The sequence below is a fragment of the Amblyraja radiata genome, chromosome 10 (genome assembly GCF_010909765.2).
Source record: "Amblyraja radiata isolate CabotCenter1 chromosome 10, sAmbRad1.1.pri, whole genome shotgun sequence".
In the NCBI taxonomy this organism is placed as follows: domain Eukaryota; kingdom Metazoa; phylum Chordata; class Chondrichthyes; order Rajiformes; family Rajidae; genus Amblyraja; species Amblyraja radiata.
The window spans coordinates 48038878-48059218 of NC_045965.1; the positions used below are offsets into that span (position 1 = coordinate 48038878).

The 20341-nt window shown below is 41.2% G+C and overlaps 1 long non-coding RNA gene across 4 annotated transcripts in view; it reads right to left on the bottom strand.

Moving 5' to 3' along the window:
- Window positions 1-3726: 3726 nt before the first annotated feature.
- LOC116977889 overlaps window positions 3727-20341 on the bottom strand; it is a 64934-nt gene continuing 48319 nt past the window's right edge. For all 4 annotated transcript variants that reach the window (XR_004413320.1, XR_004413321.1, XR_004413323.1 and 1 more), the window contains 2 exons: window positions 4472-4575; window positions 3727-4368 (listed from right to left, as the gene is read on the bottom strand). This is a non-coding gene — a long non-coding RNA (uncharacterized LOC116977889). The remainder of the gene's footprint in view (window positions 4369-4471; window positions 4576-20341) is intronic.

The following is a 20341-nucleotide window of genomic DNA, read 5'->3' on the forward strand; positions in this document are numbered from 1 at the left end:
TGAGCAAAAAAACAAACTGTGGGGGGAATTTGGTGGGTCAGGCAGCATCTCTGAAGGCACATGGGCAGATGATACTTTGGGTCAGACCACTTCTTCAGACATTTGAAGAAAGGTCCTGAACCAAGGCGTCATCTGTCCGTTTCCCTCCACAGATGCTGCTTCATTCATAGAATTCCTAGAGAAGTTTGCCTTTTGTGTTGAATTCTGCTTGTCTTCCTTGTCTGATTTCTCTAAAAGAAGGTGTTTTTTGGGGCGGATCCACCCAGCGGTACTATCCCTTCAACATCAATCATCACAACAGCATTGAAAGTAGTTATAAAACATTTTTAGGTCTGTTAGAACTTCATGACGCGCTGTATCTTAACATAAAGTACAGTAACTTGTTTGGATGGTTATGTGGGATTAGCACTTAGGTATCAGTTTCTGTGTTATAAAGCTGTTTTGGAGTATTCTTTGCCCTGTTCTTAAACTAGAAACAAGTTTAGTTTCTTGTTGAAGGAACATAAACTTTAAAATATTGTATGGCACAGAATGTGGTGCGAGTTTGCATTATTCCCTTTTCACTTACATTAATATTTTCCCATAGATTTAGTTTGACTACTTCTGCTTTACTTGGTATCTCTGTTAATACTTGAGCAGAAATTTTCCAGACCCTTTGGAGCCAGAACCAATGAATTGATTTGAGGTGATTTTGTTTTAAATGCTTCCCAGGAATGAAAATAAAACTATATTAAGATGCCTCGACCGGACTTTCTAATGCCCTCTATTTGTTCAGTCACTCCACCTAGTTTGTAGCTGATGGCTTCACCATCCTCTCTGCTTCCATTCCATCCTCGTGATCAGATCTACTGATTACAAAACATCACCCATACTATTGATACTTCACATTCCTTCTGATTATACCTCTTGAGCGAACATTGTACAAAATGTCCATGCTTAAAACATGCGATGTCTCCCTTAATTTTACATTATCTCCGGCCTCTGCTGTCAATGTCATTGAGTTTTATTCGATACTAGCACTAGTCGCCTACTTTAATTCTGGACTTTGTCTAAAGACTGCACTAATTCAACAGGAAACAGAGTTAACATTTCATCAGAACAGTTAATTCTTCCACTAGGCCTTGGAGCTGTAGTTAATGGAATACGTCTCGCTCTCTCCCCTTCCTTCCGTAGCAATCAGAAGTACAAGCTTGGCTTTTCTTGAACTCCTAATTTACTAATTAATCCTTGAAATGAAACTTTAACTCTGTTTCTCTTTCCACAAATGATGCCTAACCTGCTGAAGGTTTCTGAAATTTTCTGGTTTTTTATTTCAGATTTCCAGCATCTGCGGGTTTTTAAAAAACAAATTCACCGCACACTGATCAACATATTTCTCAGCTGCTGAGAAGCACTTTTCACTTCTCTTCTGTATGCCTGGACTGACTGCAAGGAAATGTTGAACATATGACTACTGGTCCCTCACTAACCTCTAAATAACCCTCTCCTCACAATGGGCTCCCTCCATTTTGTTAGTAATTCTGAGAACTTTCTTGTTCCTCTTCAGAGGCAAGTGAGTCTCCCTGCATTCTAGTAGAGGTGGTAATGGAAGAGGTAGGTGACTGGCGAGGGGGTGAATGTGGTGTAAATATCCCATATCTACAGTATAACGTGTATTTATATACAGGCAAACTAATTATTTTCTGCCAAACATTAGCCTGGAATAATCTTAAATTGTACTTAAATTGGAAATAAATGATGAAGAAGAATTCACGATATTCCATAGAGATGTGCAATATAATCACCATTTGTGAGTAAATAAATGGCATTGGTCTGGTTAAGTTAATGCTGCCGCAACGCCTGAGGGAAGTGTGGGAGTATTTTAAAAAATGGGATATCTACGTTTGGACCCAATCAAGGCCCTCACTTAAATAACCCCTCACTTTAATCTGCCTGTTGTACTCGAGTAATCTGGAAAAACAGTGCATTGAGTCACACAGACAAGACGAATAATTAGCAGCAGCAAGACCTGGGGACCAAATGACATTAAGCCTGCACTGACATATGAACTGCAAATGGAAGTCCGGAAATCCTCTTGAGTTCAACCCCTGAGGTGCGGAACTTAGCCACTGTGAACATGAAGGCGTTCAAAGATCTGTTCACAGAATTAGCTAAGTCCTTCACCGCATAGGGCTCAGACACAAAATCCCTGCTGCAGGCTGCCTTAGTATCTCCACGTGGCTGTGCAGTTCATAATGTGAAACAGCTGAAGGTGAGCAGTAAACAAAACGCTGGCACGTCAAGGACACAGGCTCACTCCTCCCGTCGGTACGCACAAGGCAGAATTCCCTTTTGTTTTTGTCAGTAAAAGTCAACTTTCTCAGCCCTTTTTTCAAAGCAGAAAGGAGGGACTCTAAACAAGCAACTCACCACAGAGGAGTGTATTTTGTCATGATATTTTTGCTTGGAAAGGAAAGACTACTGCCTCAGTGAACACTGCCCGCTTTGTTTCTCTCTGTGAAAGAAATCTTATAGATGGCAATCACAATTTTTACCTGGTGCAGTTTTTACAGAAAAGTTACAAACTGAGTTGGCTTCTCGGTCTTTGTTCCATTTTAAAGCAGGAATCTAATAACATTCCAATCTTTCCTGGTTGGAAAATTGTAAGAAATGAATGGCCAATTTGCCTTGTGAGTTGGTGAGCTTATTCTTCTCATGTTTTCCTTACATTAATAAATCTTACTTTGAAGAGATATTGATCTAAAACGGTAACTGTTTCTCTTTCCACTGCTGTGTTTCCAACATTTTCGAGTTTTGTTTCATATTTCCAGTAATTGTAGTTTACCCAATTTTTAGTACTTTTTTTAAGGCGGATGATATTATTCCACTGAGGAATTCTCCCATTGGAAAGTCCCATTCAAGACTGACACAGCAGACAATCTGGTAAACCCATCAATAATCCTTTCACATTGATGTGTTGGCCACACTAATGGATGCGTTTGGTTAAAACCTAATTTTCGAATAAAACCTTTCTTGAGCAAACTTACGGAGGGTAATTTTAACTCAGATCTTGTTCCTTACCACCCACCCAAGTTGTATAGCTGAAGGTGAGCAGCACATCAAGGACACATGTACAAGCTCCCTCCTGACTATCGATTGTTATCAAGCCAAAGCTAACATCGGAAAAATATTATGCCTTCATTTGCCAAAGCATTAAAGCTCTGTAATCCCCTTACTAAACCTTTCCAACTCCATTTTTAGAAGCTTTATAGAATCTGATTGTTTGAAATCATTTTAGTAATCTGACCCTTTATCTCTTAATAGCCACAAAATGCTGGAGTAATTCAGCGGGGCAGGCAGCATCCCTCTAGAGAAGGAATGGGTGACATTTTGGGTCGAAAAAACCCTTCTTCAAACTGAAGAAGGCTCTCGACCCAAAACGTCACCCATTCCTTCGCCCCAGAGATGCTGCCTGTCCCGCTGAATTACTCCAGCATTTTGTGTCTATCTTCGGTTTAAACGAGCAACTGCAGTTCCTTCCTACAGCCTTACCTCTTTATCTGCCTTGGTGGCAAATTTTATTTGATGGTGTTCTTGTAAAACAATCATATTAAAGTGCTACTATGAAGCGAGCTGGTTTTGGAGATTTTGTTGTTAGGCTAAATAGGTTAAAATTCCTGATATTGGCCTTGCGTGCTGTTAAGCATCTCGCCTGGTTTCCGTAATTATTAACATCAAAGGAAACAGTACTAAGGAGTTATGTCTAATTGATCATCAAACGATGCTGTGCATTTGACATTACTACCTAACATTGAATTGCTCATTGTCTGATCACAATCTTTCCAAATGAACGGGTATCGTAAAAGTAAGCAAGGCTTTCCACTCTTAATGTATGGGAGTACAAGACATCTGCTACGATATGATCGGGATGGCTGATGGCAATGTAGATACAGCTGCATCTTTTTTTTGTTCCAGTGATTCCTTGATTATTAAGGACGTGGAAAAATGTACAATTCCTCTCTCCCCAATAGCAAGATGCAATTTTCTGCAAGAAGTTGTCGGCATTAGCTGTTGACAGGTTGGTAATCCCTGGCAATGTGATTTTACGTTATTAAATCAAATCACTCTGCCAGGAACCCAACCAGCCACAGCAGGCTGATTCTTGCAGTCCATGGGAAACTCTGAGCTTGCATCTACAGCCAAAATGGGGCCTGCCAATAATGTTAAAAAAAACCCAGCTGATTCAGAATAGTTGCAAATAATTATTTTCTTTCTTGCAAGACTCAAGCAATCTCAGGTAAGATAAAACTATTGTAAGCAGTCAGACTCGCATAGTTTATGGCATCTTCTGCTCCATTGCAAATGGTTGCTCCTGCAAAACGACTATGCCTGAAACGCAGATATATAAATATGAAACATTGAGAAAAATTGCCGGCATGTCGGTAATTGAACTAAAACACGCACATTTCAGAGTGATTAAAAAATAAATTACTTCTCAGAGACACAAGAAGGAAGATCTCTTCAGAATCTGACCGTTCCAGCAGTGTAACAAAGTTGACCGGCGTATCCCAGATCTATTATGCCGCAGAAATCTATCTGTAAAACAAAGTAAATAGAAGAATATCACTACAATTAGTTTCAGAATAAATATGTGATCACAGAACCCTATGGATCATGTGTTGTATGTATCCAAGATGGTGATTCACACGCACTAGTGATGTGGAAACCTTCGGAAAAATTAATTTTGGCTTGCCCAATTGAATTGGCAGCCACCTCCAGAAAAGGTGGCAATCTCTCACACAGAAACCACACAGATGACTGGCGTGATATGGTATAACGTCAATGGAATCATAGCACATTTAGCCCAGTCCACATCATCCTTTGATTGTCGCACTCCTCTGGTTTTTCCTTTAAGCATTCAAATCTTATTCAAAGATTAAATATTTTAAATATACATCTTTAACAACAACAAAAAAAGTTGAATTCTATTTTGAAAGTTTCTATTCAATCTGGTTTCACTCTTTCCTCATGTTGCCTTTGGTTTTGTGCCAATCGTCACTTTGTCTTTTTGTTACCAATTCTTCTGTACCCAAAAACAGTTTCTCCTCATTTATTCCATCAAAACCATGTATAGTTTTGTTTACCTTTCTGAAATCACTCCTTTACCTGATCTGTTCTAATCAGAACCATATCCGGCTCACCAGCTTCTCCACTTACCTCACGTCTCGCATTCTGGAACTATTCTCATAATTGTTGACTTCACCTTCCCCGAGACTTGGCTGATCTGCCTGTGGTAGTGGTATCGAGAATCCAATGCAATTTACTGTGATTTACGCACGGTTAGTAAAACATTTCCTTGCTTTTCATTTTTACTGCTCTATAGCCAATGATGCTTTTATAACATGATTAGACACGATTAAAGACTTATGCAGATAAAATGTACATACCAAGCCTTTCTAGTCCCGCAACCCTTTAACATGTTGACAACTAACTTAATATCAGCCCTATTGTTTTTCTCCAGGGATGCTGCCTAACCGATGAGTTTCTCCAACACTTTACGTCTATCTTTAATATCAGCCCTCACTATTCTATCTACAACTTACACCCTAACTGTTTTTATCTGTCTTTAGTCTTGACAGTCTTTGTCCTTTTTTTAATGTCTATTACTAATTATCCGACTCTATTACATACTTCACGTTCATTTCACCTGGAAACATTTAAATTATGCCCTGAACATAAAGTCCAGTCATCAATAAGGGCAGTATCTCAACTCTAACACCTGGGTCTATTACTGCACACTTCTTTCCCTCTGAGTAAAACAGCCTTCACTAATATACTCCACTTTCAATCCCATAGCCAGTTTTGTATCCATTGTCCCTTTATGGTCTCCTGTTAATGTTACCAATGTCCATCAAGTTGCTCTTTATTAAAACATCTTTGAGATAAAAAAAATCTTTAAGCAGATCATAAATCTATCTTCTCGTTCCAGTTAAGTTATTCAGACATAGCTCATCATTTTTCAAGTATGCGTTAATTTTGCCCAGGCTTATGCTCTCTAAAATCTTCCCCATCACTGATATTAGACTGACCGACCTGTCGCTGCCGAATTGAAACCTATTCCTTCTTTTTATCCAATAATGTAATATTTGAGGTATTGCATTTCCTTCCCATGATCTGAGCAACAAAATACTTGCCAAGGCCAACTTCCTATCTGACTGCCCAGAAGTCTAAGTTGTACCCCATGCCAAACAGATGAAGGCAAACAGTGCCATAGTTTAGTTTCAGTTTTAGAGACACAGCATGTGTCCCACTGAGTCCACGTCGACCATCGATCGCCCACTTACATTAGTTTTATGTTATCCCACTTTCCCTACATTATAGGGGCAATTTACAGAAGCCAATTAACCTACAAACCTGCACGGCTTTGGGTTGTGAGAGGAAGCCGGAGTTCCCAGAGGAAACCCATGTGGTCATCGGGAGAATGTGCAAACTCCACACAGACAGCACCCAGGGCATGATCGGGCCTGGGTCTCTGGCGCTGTGAGGCAGTGGCTCTACCAGCTGCAACAAGAGAGGAAGATGCACAGAGTCTCTTGCCCAGAGTAGAGGAATCGAGGACCAGAGGACAGAGGTTCAAGGTGAAGGGGAAAAGATTTAATAGGAATCCGAGAGGTAGCTTTTTCACACAAAGGATGGTGGGCATATGGAATAAGCTGCCAGAGGAGGTAATTGAGGCTGGGACTATCCCATCGTTTAAAAAACAGTTATACAGGTACATGGATAAGACAGATTTGGCAGGATATGGACCAAGCATAGGCAGGTGGGACTAGTGCAGCTGGGACATTTTTGGCCGGTGTGGGCAAGTTGTGCTGAAGGTCCTGTTTCCACAATGTATCACTCTATGACTCTATGACTTCAAGAGTAAACAACTCTTGCTCCAATTATTGAATGAGAAGTGATCTCTTTGAAACATACAGAATTATCACAGAATTAGGCAGGTTTGATGCAGGGATGATGTTGTTTGACCTCTGCTGAATTTCACAGCTGTTCTAATCAATGACTACTGTTTTAGTCACAGCAGTAGTTTAGAGCAGTCACGGTGGCGCAGCAGTAGAGTTGCTGCCTTACAGCTAAATGCAGCACCAGAGAACCGGGTTCGATCCCGACTACGGGTGCATCTGTATGTAGTTTGTACGTTCTCCCCGTGATCTGCGTGGGTTTTCTCAGACATCTTCGGTTTCCTCCCACACTCCAAAGACGTACAGGTTTGTAGGTTAATTGGCTTGATAAAAATGTAAAAAATTGTCCAGTGCTGAGTGATGCTCTACCTAGATCTTTTTAGCGTACTACATCCAGATACTGTTATTATTTTCTTTTGAAAAGCAGGATTATCTTGCTCAATATTGCAAATAATAGAAGAGTATTTGCAACACTGTCAACATGCTGGGACAGATATGGCTATGAGTGGATGGCAAGTCTCTTTGCAACCCCCTAGACTTCCACATCTGCCCCTGGACTCACCATAGCTTTGAATCCAGTCTACAGCACATACCGCAGGGTCTATTTATATAAACATGGTCAACCCCTTCACAAAAATCAAATTAAGGTAAGTATTTTCTTTAACTTTATTTTAATGATACAGCACAGAAACAGGCCCTTTGGCCCACGGAGTCCGCGCTGACCAGCGATCCCCGTACACTAACACTATCCCACACAGTAGGGACAATTTTTCAATTTTACCTCAGCCAGTTAACCTACAAACCTGTATGTCTTTGGAATGTGGGAGGAAACCGCAGCACCCGGAGAAAACCCATGCAGTCGCAGAGAGAATATACAATCTCTGTACAGACAGCACCAGTAGTCAGGATTGAACCCAGGTCTCTGGTGCTGTAAGGCAGCACTCTACCGCTGTGACACTGTGCCACCCGCCAATGTTTAAAAAAATATTTAAATGATTCTTTAACATTTTTCTAAGTGTCTCTGAACAGCGATGTATCAAAATAATGGGAAACATTTTGGGAGTTTGAGCTGTAGATGCCCCTCCAGCTGGTCCATCGGCGGGATTTAGTGCCTGCTGTTTGTGTTCTGTTTGCTGGTCATGTACTGACCTGCTTCACGGGAGGCCAGTTGCACAGATGCTGTTGAAGTTTAAGGAGCAAGGAATTCACCAAGACAGGAGCTGGGTGCAAACTGTGTGTGTGTGTGCGCCAGGTCTAATGATGTTGCAGGACAAACTCACCAATTGGTGTATCTGTTCAATGTCGGGCCAATGCCAGGAATATGTGACAGAATATTTAAGATGCAAGGAATAATTGCAGGATCTTAATCTCTTCAATCTGTGCACTGTGGAGATAATAACTATGGCCTGGGATGAAAAGACAGCTATGAAATTGGCCTGATATGTGAGTTATTGCTTTAGTAACATGTGCGTGTGGCTTCACTTTCTTTCAGGTACCTTCTTCCCCAATTGTCATGGACATGATGGTATCATGAAATGGCAAAACTCAAACTGCACTGAAGGACTTAGATTTAATCAGTGAACAATTCTTGAGAGTGACAGTTTTACAGCGATTCAAAGCAATGGATGTTAATGCAAGCAATGAATATTGGGCAAGGTCAATATGGAACTTTCAAACGCCCAACAAAAGATCACAATTAACCAAGAGAGTGTGATGGAGGTTTGTTGCCAGCTCGGAGCTATCCCTGGCCTGTGTTTCTTTCTATTGTAGCACTGAGTTGCAAACACAAGGCAGTTGGATTTTCCTGCTCATAACCCCTCATTATATCTCATATTACAAAACAGCGTGATCACTATTTAATCATACAAAGAATAGTACTGACTTCAGGGAAAGTTGTGTAAACCAAAGAATGAATCGCCAAAGACAATGCATCTTTATTTTCAAATCAAGGAAACAACCTAATATTTTGCAAGAATCAAAGTTGAACAGTCAGAACCGAGAGTCCACTACCATCATTCTTGGAATCTGTAACGCTTACATTACTCTGTGCAATATTCCTTTGAAGTTGTTAAAGAGGAACAATATAGTTCGGGTTTTGACAGATTTAATCATTTTAGTCCCCAGGCAGTCCTGCATAAAGGCATGAGTTTTTTTTAAATTAAATAGCCCTTACAGCACCTTAGGACTTTACCAAAGACTAATTCTCTGTCAGGGAGATGTCGGTACCATGATGATACCAGTTTTATCCATCTCCATAGCAGCGCTCCAGGTCATAGGACTATAATGTCTTTCCCACAGTCCTCACCTAGACTCACATATTACTAACATGTCACTCCTGAGATATTATTAATTCATCAGGTCACATGTTTAACAGCAAGCAAAATGCATTTATGTGAATGAGGGAATAGGTAGAATAGAGATTCAAAAGATCATAAGACCATAAAAAAAATTAAGCCTGTGAATCTGTGGAATTCCCTGCCCCAGAAGGCAGTGGAGGCCAATTCACTGGATGTTTTCAAGAGAGAGTTCGATATAGCTGTTAGTGCTAACGGAATCAAGGGATATGGGGATAAAGCAGGAACGGGGTACTGGTTTAGGATGATCAGCCATGATCATATTGAATGGCGGTGCTGGCTCGAAGGGCCGAATGACCTACTACTTTCTCAGCCATTCGTCCCATCAATTCCACTCTGCCATTCGATCATGCAGATCTATTTTTCTCTCTCACCAATATTCTTCTGATAACTGATGTCAGTTACTCGAGCACTTTGCGTCTTTTTTTCTTTTCACTGTCTTGAGAAAGTTGTGTAATATTTATGTTTTGTGTGATGCCTGAATCTATGTGCCTGGGATGCAGCTGCAGTCAAGAGCTTCATTGTACCTCTGTCTCGCCATTCTTGTGCATATGACAGTGGACTTGACTTGACTGGAACTCAATGAGGTATAACCCTTGTACACGTTTTACACTCCAGAGTTAAATACTGCGAGCGCAGCAACTTGAGGTAATATGACCAGGATCCAACAACGTGGCATCTTCCAGGAGCACTCCTACCTTGGCCAACAACCCATGAAAATTCTTGGCAAAATTTGTTAGTAACATTAGCTTTCTGAAAAGATTTCCACTTGCCCCTCATTCAAATAATCACGACTTTCCATATCAGATGCATTAGGTCACAGGGCAGTGGAAGGAACACACCAGAGAGAAGAAAAAGAAAATAAGGGAAAAAAATATGTGTTTTGTTGCCATGTCTGCCACAGAAGGGAAGAAATATTGATCTGGGGTACAGTTTCAAACGGTTCACTACCATTTGAGTGAAATAATTCCTCCTCAATGTCCTGTGTTTTTCTCCTCTTCTGGTATCTTTTTATAGTTTTGTTTAAAGATACAGCGTGGAATCAAGCCCTTCGGCCCACCGTGTCCATGCCAACCAGCCATCACCCACACAGTGTTCTATCCTACACACTAGGGACGATTTATAGAAGTGGGAGGAAACCGGAGCACCCGGAGAAAGCCCAGGCGGTCACAGGGAGAACTTCGTGCAAACTTCGTACAGACAGCACCTATGGTCAGGATCGAACCCAGGTCTCTGGCGCTGTGAGGTAGCAACTCTACCACTGTGCCATGGTGCTGCAAGTCAGTGATGAATATTTGACATTTACTTTAAATGTATTAAACCAGCATGACATGTCAACCAGGTACATGGACTCCATTGTGATGGGGGTCTCTGCAGCCCTAGGTAGAACAACACTGAGACCTTGAGCCTAAGGGACAAGAGGCATTGGGTGAAGAGCAGCAAGAGAAAGAGGACCAAGAAAGACAAGGAAATGCTCATCGCTCAGCTGACCAGAGGTGGATGTCATTGACCGCAATAAGAGGCTCACTGATAAATATTGTTCATGAGGAAATGTTTAAATCAGATTCCTCAATCCAGGCAAAGATAACTCATCCAAACTCGAATCCTGAACGCCAATGTAGTTCACCAATAATTAACTGAGCCAGCCCAGATAACCAGAATGGGGTTGAGAGGGAAAATAGATCAGCCATGATGGAATGGCGGAGTAGATCCGATGGGCTGAACGGCCTCATTGTACTCCTGTGACTCCTATGGTATGATGTCATAAGTCCTCATTTCCTCTATAGCAGGTTTACCTGCACTAAACAAGAATTAATAAACCCCTGATTCAATGACGTGCTCCAACCATTCTCTGTGGGGGATGGGGGCTGCATTGCCCTGGGAAAATCATGTGATATCATTAAATTTCTATCTGCATTGCTTAACGGAGTGGAGATTTTCTGCCCTGGAGGATATAGCTAGTTTCGTCCTTCCAGACTCTTCATCCTGGAGCCTCTATGGGCCTCCCTGTCCCCCAGCACATAACAACCCCCTCCTAGCACTTTGTTCATTCATGGGAATATTCAGGTCTCTCTCACTAAATCCAAAGGGCCTCTCCTTCACCCCTCATCCTTGCTCCAGAGTAGCTGTGGTTTGACTGCCAGGGGAGCGCTGCCTTTAACAGGCTAATTTACTTTTTTATAGTCACACAGTGAGGAAACATTCCCTTTGACCCAACCTCCCTTCAATGACCAATATGCCCCATCTACATTCGTCCCACCTGCCTGCATTTGGCCCATATCACTCTAAACCTATCCTATCCTATCCATGTACCTGTCTAAATGTTTCTTAAATGTTGCAATAGCACCTGCCTCAACTACTTCCTCCAGCAGCTTGTTCTATACATCCACCACCTTTTGTGTGAAAAAAGAGCAACCCCTCATGTTCGTATTCAATATCTCCCCCCTCACCTTAAGCCTATGTCCTCTGGTTCTCGATTCCCCTATTCTGGGTGAAATACTCTGTGCATTTACGCTATCTATTTCTCGCATGATCTTATACACCTCTATAAGATCATCACTCATCCTCCTGCGCTCCAAGGAATAAAGTCAGAGCAACATTACCTTAATTTTCCTTTCCATTATTTGGCCATGTTCCTGATCTCCTTTACCAGGAACCCATCTGTAAGCAGCACATGTTTAACAATCAAAACAGTGTGAAAATCCAGTTTCAAATCAAACCAGTCATCATCTCATTCTGGCCATCTACTGTCACGTCTAGGCATCTTGAAAGAATTTCTTCTAAAAGCTATGTGAAAAGATACTACCTCAATGATATCATGAAAGGCAAATACTGCCTATGAGCCAACCTGGGTTCCTCTTTGCCTATGATGATAAAGAGGAACTTTATAATGTCTTAACATATTACAGAGGCGGCCTAATTTTAGCTGAAAGTGAAATAAGCAGACAGCTGACCAGATGATGTCAGTTTCTCTCTGAAACCCTTACTGACATTATTCCCAAAATATCTGCTTTAACGCAGTCAGAAGAAACAAACAATGATCAATCTACAAGGACCTGTCGTTGCATCATTTATGACATTCTACTTCCCATAAGATTAATTGATCTACATTATTAAAAAAAAACTCCTGAGCAGCAATTCCTAAATCTTTGATTAGTATGTTCAGTTCCCTGTTGCTAAACCTTAACTTTGTTGTTGTTGTGTCTACACCAGCAGGCATCAGGTATCTGTGATACATATAATGCTTCCCATCCGCTCCCAGCTTGCATCGTTATCATTGTCACCGCTATTTAATTTATAACTGTGCTAGTTGAAAGGATAATCCTTTAGTTTATGTGCAAAATATTTATGAGCACTGGCTAAAACTGCTGGCGAGCTAACTGTCCACTCTCATGATGCTTATTTCCCATCCACTGGAAATGTAAACATATGTCATTACTTTTGGGAGAAGGATTCATGGAGGCGCAGCAGTAGTGCTGCCTCCTTATAGCGGCAGAGACCCAGGTTTGATTCTGACTACGGGTGCTATCTGTACGGAGTTTGTACGTTCTCCCCGTGACCGCATGGGTTTTCTCCGGGTGCTCCGGTTTCCTCCCACATACGAAAGATGTATGGGTTTGTAAGTTAAGTTGCATCAGTAAAAATTGTAAATTGTCCCTAGTGTGTAGGATAGTGCTGATGTATGGGGATCGCCGGTCAATGCGGACTCGGTGGGCAGAAAGACCTGTTTCCGCGCTATATCTCCCGATTAAACTAAACTAAAGGATAGAGGGTGTAAAAGTAGCTGGGCTGCTGGTGAGGTAAAGGTTTAGTTTATCATTCTGCTGATCTCCCTCAGGGGGAATCTCTACTTTGGAATACAAGGGCGATAGGGTTTGCTTTAAATCAATTGTGATGACAACAGAATAATAAATGTTGAAATTTCACGCAATGAATCTGCCAAAGGTAGTTTTGTCAAATGATTGATTTAGTGCAAAGCATTGCCTCTCCCCCCTCACTCCCGTTTATATAGACAAGACCTTAGCAATTTGTACAAATTTCAACCATAAAGGTGTACCTCATTTTAATGTTAATACATAAAAGAGATAGGAAGAAGGTGCTGATCTGAGAGCAGTGGTTACAGCAGTCTTTGTGTAAGAAGGAACTGCAGACGGTGGTTTAAACAGAAGATAGACACAAAAAGCTGGAGTAACTCAGCGGGACAGGAGGCATCTCTGGAGAGGTTCTCAGAAATCTCTGGAGAGATTTACAGCAGTCTTTCCCGAGAAAGCCTCACTGTATTACAGCCGTCATCCGTTTCAAATCAGTGCGATGCCTCAAAGAAACAAAACAGACCAGCTTACCATCGACTACGTACATGTGACAGGCCAGTAAGAGACTGTAAGAGCTTAAGTGAAAAACTGTTAAAATAAAATTATATTATATAGGATCAATTACATGTGATTTTCTTTCAACTTCTTTGTGTGGTTTAAGGATTTTTCAAAAATATGTCTAAAAGACGTGGGCATCTTATTTTCCCTCTATTGCACCTCAGCACCTATGATCTTGTGGTATTCATTTGTGAATACCTTAAGAATGAATAATGTTCTCATATGTCATGGAGACACATCAGGTAACATGGAAACAAACTGGCAAATACCTACAGTAATCCGTCTTTGACAGGCTCTCCACACAACGTCTGGATTAAGATTTCTGTCTCAAGTTTTTGTTTCCCTGTCTTTGAAGCTACAAAGAAGAAGATGGGCAGGTACTAGCAAAATAGGGGCATTGGCTGGGAGAGTGACACAAAAATATTAGCAGATAATTCATCAACACAGGGGCCAAGGGCATTAAGTGTTGGATATGATGATTTAAATCTTGGCTGCTGAGTACTTGTAGTCTGAACTAGCTGTTTCTCCAACCAGGCATGTAGTCTGAACTAGCTGCTTCTCCAACCAGGCATCTGACTGACAGTGTGGAATATCACCCAGGTTTATCCACAAAATGCGGGGTAATTCCATTCTTGTCATTAACCACAGCAACGGTCTTGTCCCAATCAGTGGCAATTTGCTGGAAGGTGTCATTGACAATGCTGTCAAACACCAATATCTCTTGGATAGACACAAAATGCTGGAGCAGGACAAGCAGCATCTCTGGATAGAAGGAATGGGTGCCGTTTCGGGTTGAGACCCATCGTCAGACCAATAACTCTTCACTGATCCTCTTGAATACAGGAAATTCAGGAACAATCTTATCAAGGAGTTAAAATGTTAACGTTTTGATTGGGTACAGATGGAAAATCAACAGGGTGACGAGATAACTTAATCAGAATTCCTGCATTTTCTGTTGCAGGACGTGAGGGCCTGAGCTACTGGGAGAGGTTGGACAGGCTAATTCCTTGGAAAGCACGAGGTTGAGGAGTGATCTTATAGGGGTATATAAAATCATGAAGGGAAAAGATAGGGTGATTGCCCACAGTCTCTCACCCAGGTTAGGCGAATCAAGAAACAGAGGACAGTTTTAAGGAGAGTGGAGAAAGATTTAATAGGAACCTGAGGGGTAATGTTTTCACACAGAGAGTGCCAGGTATATGGCATGAACTACCTGATGATGTAGTTGGGGCAAGTGCTATACAACATTTAAAAGACATTTGGACAAAGGTATGAAAGGTTTTGACGGATACGGGCCTAATGCAGGTAGGCAGGTGGGTGTATTTTGGTCAGCATGGGCAAGTTGGGCCAAAAGGCTTGTTTCCCAGCTCTATGACTATGATCGATGGCAGAGATGTTAATTTTGTTAAACCACACACCTGCCCAACAGGTTTGGCTTCAGGAACACAAAGCAATTGGCATTACCTCTTCAGCTCTGCGATATGTTTTGGAATATAATCTAGATGAATGGTGTACAAACCTACCTCTGTGGTAAACTCCAGGGTGGATTGTGAAACAGGTTTGACTTGTCTCCTTTCATTTATCAATAAGAAATAAATAATCTGTTTAGTTGCATGATCTCTTCTTCAACTGTCATTGCTCTAAAGAGTACAGACAGGCTAAATTATCCGAATAATTATTTGTGATGCAGGGATAATACAAGGATAATATTAGGGGATTCCCAGGTAACAGCATGTGACTCAGTCTATAGACCACTAACAAAGCAAGCAAAGCTTTATTCTCAGAATCTTTAAGTGGATTCTGGGAGTTATTTTAATTGTACCATTCTCATACATTGAGTTGCGTGCGAGAGTTGACAATGTGGAGACAGAGGTAAGGTTTATTACTACAGGAGCATGAAAAGGAACTAGGATGTTTATTCCCCAGCATAACCAAAACATTTACCAAAGCAGGAAAAAAGGAAATAAATACCCATCGAAAATATCTTATTCCCCATGAACCACTTTGGGATATCTGAGAAAATAGCTACAAATGCAAGATTTTACTATCGATGATAGTTACGAAGTGTAGTCACTGTAGGAAATGCTGGAATAATTTACACAAGGTGAGTATTCACAATTAAAGATCACTGTGGCACGGTGACGCAGCGGTAGATTTGCTGTCTTACAGCGCCAGAGACCCGGGTTCGATCCTGAGTACGGGCGCTGTCTGTTCAGAGTTTGTATGTTCTCCCCGTGACCACATGGGTTTTCCATGGATGATCCGGTTTCCTCCCACATTCCAAAGATATACAGGCCTATAGGTTAATTGGCTTTGGTAAAGATTGTAAATTGTCCCTAGTGTGTAGAAGAGTGCTAGTGCGTGGGGGTCGCCGGTAGGCACAGACTCGGTGGGCCGAAGGGCCTGATTCCGAGCTGTATCCCTAAATTAAACTAAACTGAACTAAAAGAAAGACGAGATAATCTTTTTTTTTAGCTTTTGTTTCTTAGACAATGGACACACATTGCCCAGAAGAGTTCTCCTGGATGTCCTTCAAATAATGCCATGGAATCCCTTCCCTCCACTGGGCTATGTCTCCAGTGAAAGACAATACCTGTGAGTGCGCTGTGCTCCTTGTACTTGGAGAGGTTTCAGATTGGAAATCAATACTCAGAAAAGACCTGGTCCAGGATTATAGACAGTGCTGTTCACTCAGGGTTCTCTGTGCACAATAGAAATGAAGAATGTCAGGGACAGGGAGGAAATAAGAAAGGTAACGAGAGCAGTGAGGTTGAATATGGGACAGAGGAGAAAAATTAGACAGACAAATGGAGCAGAGATTCAAAATAACACAAACAGGAGTGTCTGTTGTTAACTGGCAGATGGCCAAGGCATGTCTGGAAGGTGTATAATCATTCAAAGTATGCTGTTGCTGTAAAGTTACTTCCCCCAGTTATACACGCTATAAAATTCTGCAACTGCAATCTTTACTGTTGCTGCCAACAGAGAGCTATTATTTACAGAATATGCTAGGATTGCGGCTAAAAGCAGTGAAATGATGAATGACATCCCCCAGCTGACATTTCACCAGGGCACACAGATTGTTATGAACACTGCGCCTCGCTGATGCATTAAGCTGAAGGAAGAAAGAAAGCAATTGCATTACAGTTTAAGGTAGACAGGAAAAGCATGACAGACATTATCGCCCATTTGAATCAAAGAGGATATACGATTCAATGAGCACAGAATCAGAACTTTTCAGTAATGGGTGGGTGATGAGGAGAGAGTTTCCTGAAACAGTCATGTCACCGGTTAAAAATAAAGTATCGCAGTATTATCAGACATGCAGTGACTAGGTTGGAAATGATCGAGGAGGAGCCTTTCATGCAAGCTTTCTACTTCAGTCAATGTAGCCAAAAATGGGCATTGCTCGTTATACAACACAAGCATAAACACTCCTCAGCCTGGCCTAGACTTCAAAAGATGGTATATTTTTAAGAGCTGTCGGTTATTTTTAGAAATTACCTTTAACGCAGTTAGTGCTGGATTTCTGTGCCTGTTCTGCTTTCCCAGATTTGTGATTTTTTTTTTTAAGAAGAGAAATGTCCATAGTAGTCCCAAAATTAAAGACCCTTCCGTCTGTAATTTTGTAACAGAGCCTTGTGACCTCCTGCGGCCTGCACTGTTAAAGTTAATTCTATTTTGCTCATGAAATTAAAATCAGCTGCACAACAGCATCCAGAAAGCAACAAAGACAATTCCCAGCATTTTAAGGCACGCAATTATTTAAACATGCATCATTAACATTAGTGGTGTATTAACCAGCACTGATCAAATGTGATAGTTCTAATCAGGAATGTAAGTGCGTAGTTCTGTAATTGCCCAGACGAAAAGGAAATGTCATAATTATTTTTATCTAAAAAATAAGTAGAGTTGAGCAAATTAAAAGGGGAAGTAGTTTAACCCATGGCACTGATTTTCCAATCAACGAGCTATGTAAAATAAACTACATAAATTCCATTGATTTTCCCAGGAAATAAAAGTAATGAACTAGCAGATGGGGTAAATTGTCCTATTTCCTGGTCACAGGGTAGCTTACCAACTGTCAAATACATTTTGGTAGAGAAAGTAGTTTGCTGACAGTGGGCAGGGGACAGTACAGATTTGGAAAACTTAGCTCATGGCCCCAATGTTAAGAGTCATTACTAGGATTGTTTGACAATGTTGGGGAAAATATTTCTAGCTGTCTTGAAGACAGAAAATAAAGAGTGGGGTAAATGACAACTACATAGAGCTATACAGCATGGAAACCGGCCCAACTTGCCCACACCGACCAACATGTCCCATCTACATTAGTCCCACCTGCCTGCGTTTGGCCCATATCCCTCCAAACCTGTCCTATCCATGTACCTATCTAATTGTTTCTTAAACACTGTGATAGTCCCAGCCTCAACTGCCTCCTCTGGCAGCTCATTCATACACCCACCATCCTTTGTGTGAAAAAGGTACCCCTCAGATTCCTATTAAATCTTTCACCTTCACCTTAAACCTATGTCCTCCCTAGAGTAACAGAACACGGAAAGGGTGTCCCGCAAAAAATAGTACTATGATTAGTGGTTACCACAACTAAAATTAATGACTTAGACTTCGGAATTACCAAATATGTCAATGATAAAAAATTGGGAAGAAACGGTCTCACTGGTGAAGACTGAAGTAAATAAATAAACATGCAGTATGGGCATGTGACTAGAAAATGTTTTTGTTGTTGATAAATGTAAGGTTTTGGTTTGATTTTAAAAATAAGGAGCGTATTATTTGTAAAATTAGAATACAAAAGATCAAAGGGTTCTTGGAATACACATCTACAAATCACTTTTAGATTTAGTTTATAGTTTAGAGATACAGCGCGGAAACAGGCCCTTCTGCCCACCGAATCCGCTCCAACCAGCGATCTCCGGACATTAACATTATCCTACACACACTAGGGACAATTTACACTTTTACCAAGCCAATTAACCTACAAACCTGTACGTCTTTGGAGTGTAAGATTGGAATGTAAGATAGGAGTGTAGGAATGTCAGTAAGATTGTGATAAAAGAAAACCGGGCATCAACGACTGAAAATTGGACAAACATGGATTGTTTGCTCTGAAAGGCTGAGGGGAGACCCAAAGATTCAAAGGTCAGTTTATTGTCACGTGTACCAATTAAGGTACGTGTACCAACTAAGGTACCAGATAGAAGTATATAAAATTATGAGAGGAATAGAGAGGGTAGACAGTCAAAACCATTTTCCCAGGGTGGAAATGTCAATTACTTGAAGGCAAAGCTTTAAGGTTAGATGGGCAAATTTTAAACAAGATGTGCAGGACAAGTTTTTTTACACAGAGATGGTGGGTGTCTGGAACGTGCTGCCTGGGATGGTAGTGGAGGCAGAAATGATGGTGGCATTCAAGAAACTTTTGGATAGGCACACGGTTATGCAGGGAATGAAGGGATATGAAGGGATAATTCTAATTCTAATTCTAATTCTATGGATCATATGTAGGCAGAGGTGATTAGTTTAACTTGGCATCGTGTTCAGTATGGACAATGTTGGTTGAAGGGCCTGTTTCTGTGCTGTATTGTCATATGTTCTTAAAATTGAACAGCACGGACGTTATGCCAAACTTGTATCAAACCTCGCTTTGAACAGGATGTAAATATATTGGGCAGTTGCACCACTTAGAAACGTTGGAATGGGTGGAAAAGATGATTTACAAAGATAATACCATAACTAAGAAGTTATACTGATTTGAAGAAGATTGATCTGAAGAAGGTTCCAGACACAAAACTTTACTCATTCCTTCTCTCCAGAGATGCTGCCTGTCTCGCTGAGTTACTCCAACTTTTTGTGTCTATCTTCTGACTGTTTCATGTTAGTGCAATGGAGGAATGAATGCTTGGCCTATTTGCAGAAGTCATTATTCAGTCTGACCTAAAGCAAGGCTGACGCCATAAAAATGATGGTATTCTCTAACCTCATCTCCTCACATCCCATTTCTGATGTTTAAGCTGCCAATAGTGTAGAAATAGCCCTTTTCCTTTCCCCTAGCCACCAACTCTTAGCATCACAACCCAAATCTTGTGTTTTTCAGTTTTCAGCTGACCAAGAATCACAACCTTGCAAAGGCAGCTGGTAGAAAAACAAGTGGAGAGAAAAGATAAAAATACAGTACGAGTCAGCTTAACATCCCTGCTATCAGCTCGCTGTGTGTACTTTAAAGGTTGGTCTCGAGTTAGGATCTGTGTTTGTTGAGCCTCTGGGCATCTGATTGCGCACAGAAGTGCCTGCGCTAACACAAGCACACAGTGTTAATTGTGATGGTAGAATGCAGATTTAATCTTGCACCACTCTTTGTGCAATGCCAGGAGCATCATTTCCAATGTGGGCATCTCCGTACAATGTCTGCGTGCTGCAACAGAAGCTCGGACACCAGTTATGAGAGCTCTGCTCACTGGTTTGCCAGCTTAGAGTTGCTTACTGAAGTATCTCACATACTGTTCTTCACAAAAGTTCAGGTATAAGAGCTGCTCCCATTGCTCTGTAAATGGTTATGACCTTCTGCTGGGAGTCCTTCTTCCCTTCTCTTCCTTACTTGTTTTAACAGCGTGCCCTATGTCCTGAGACATCTGCTCATTATCCCAATAAAACTGAACAC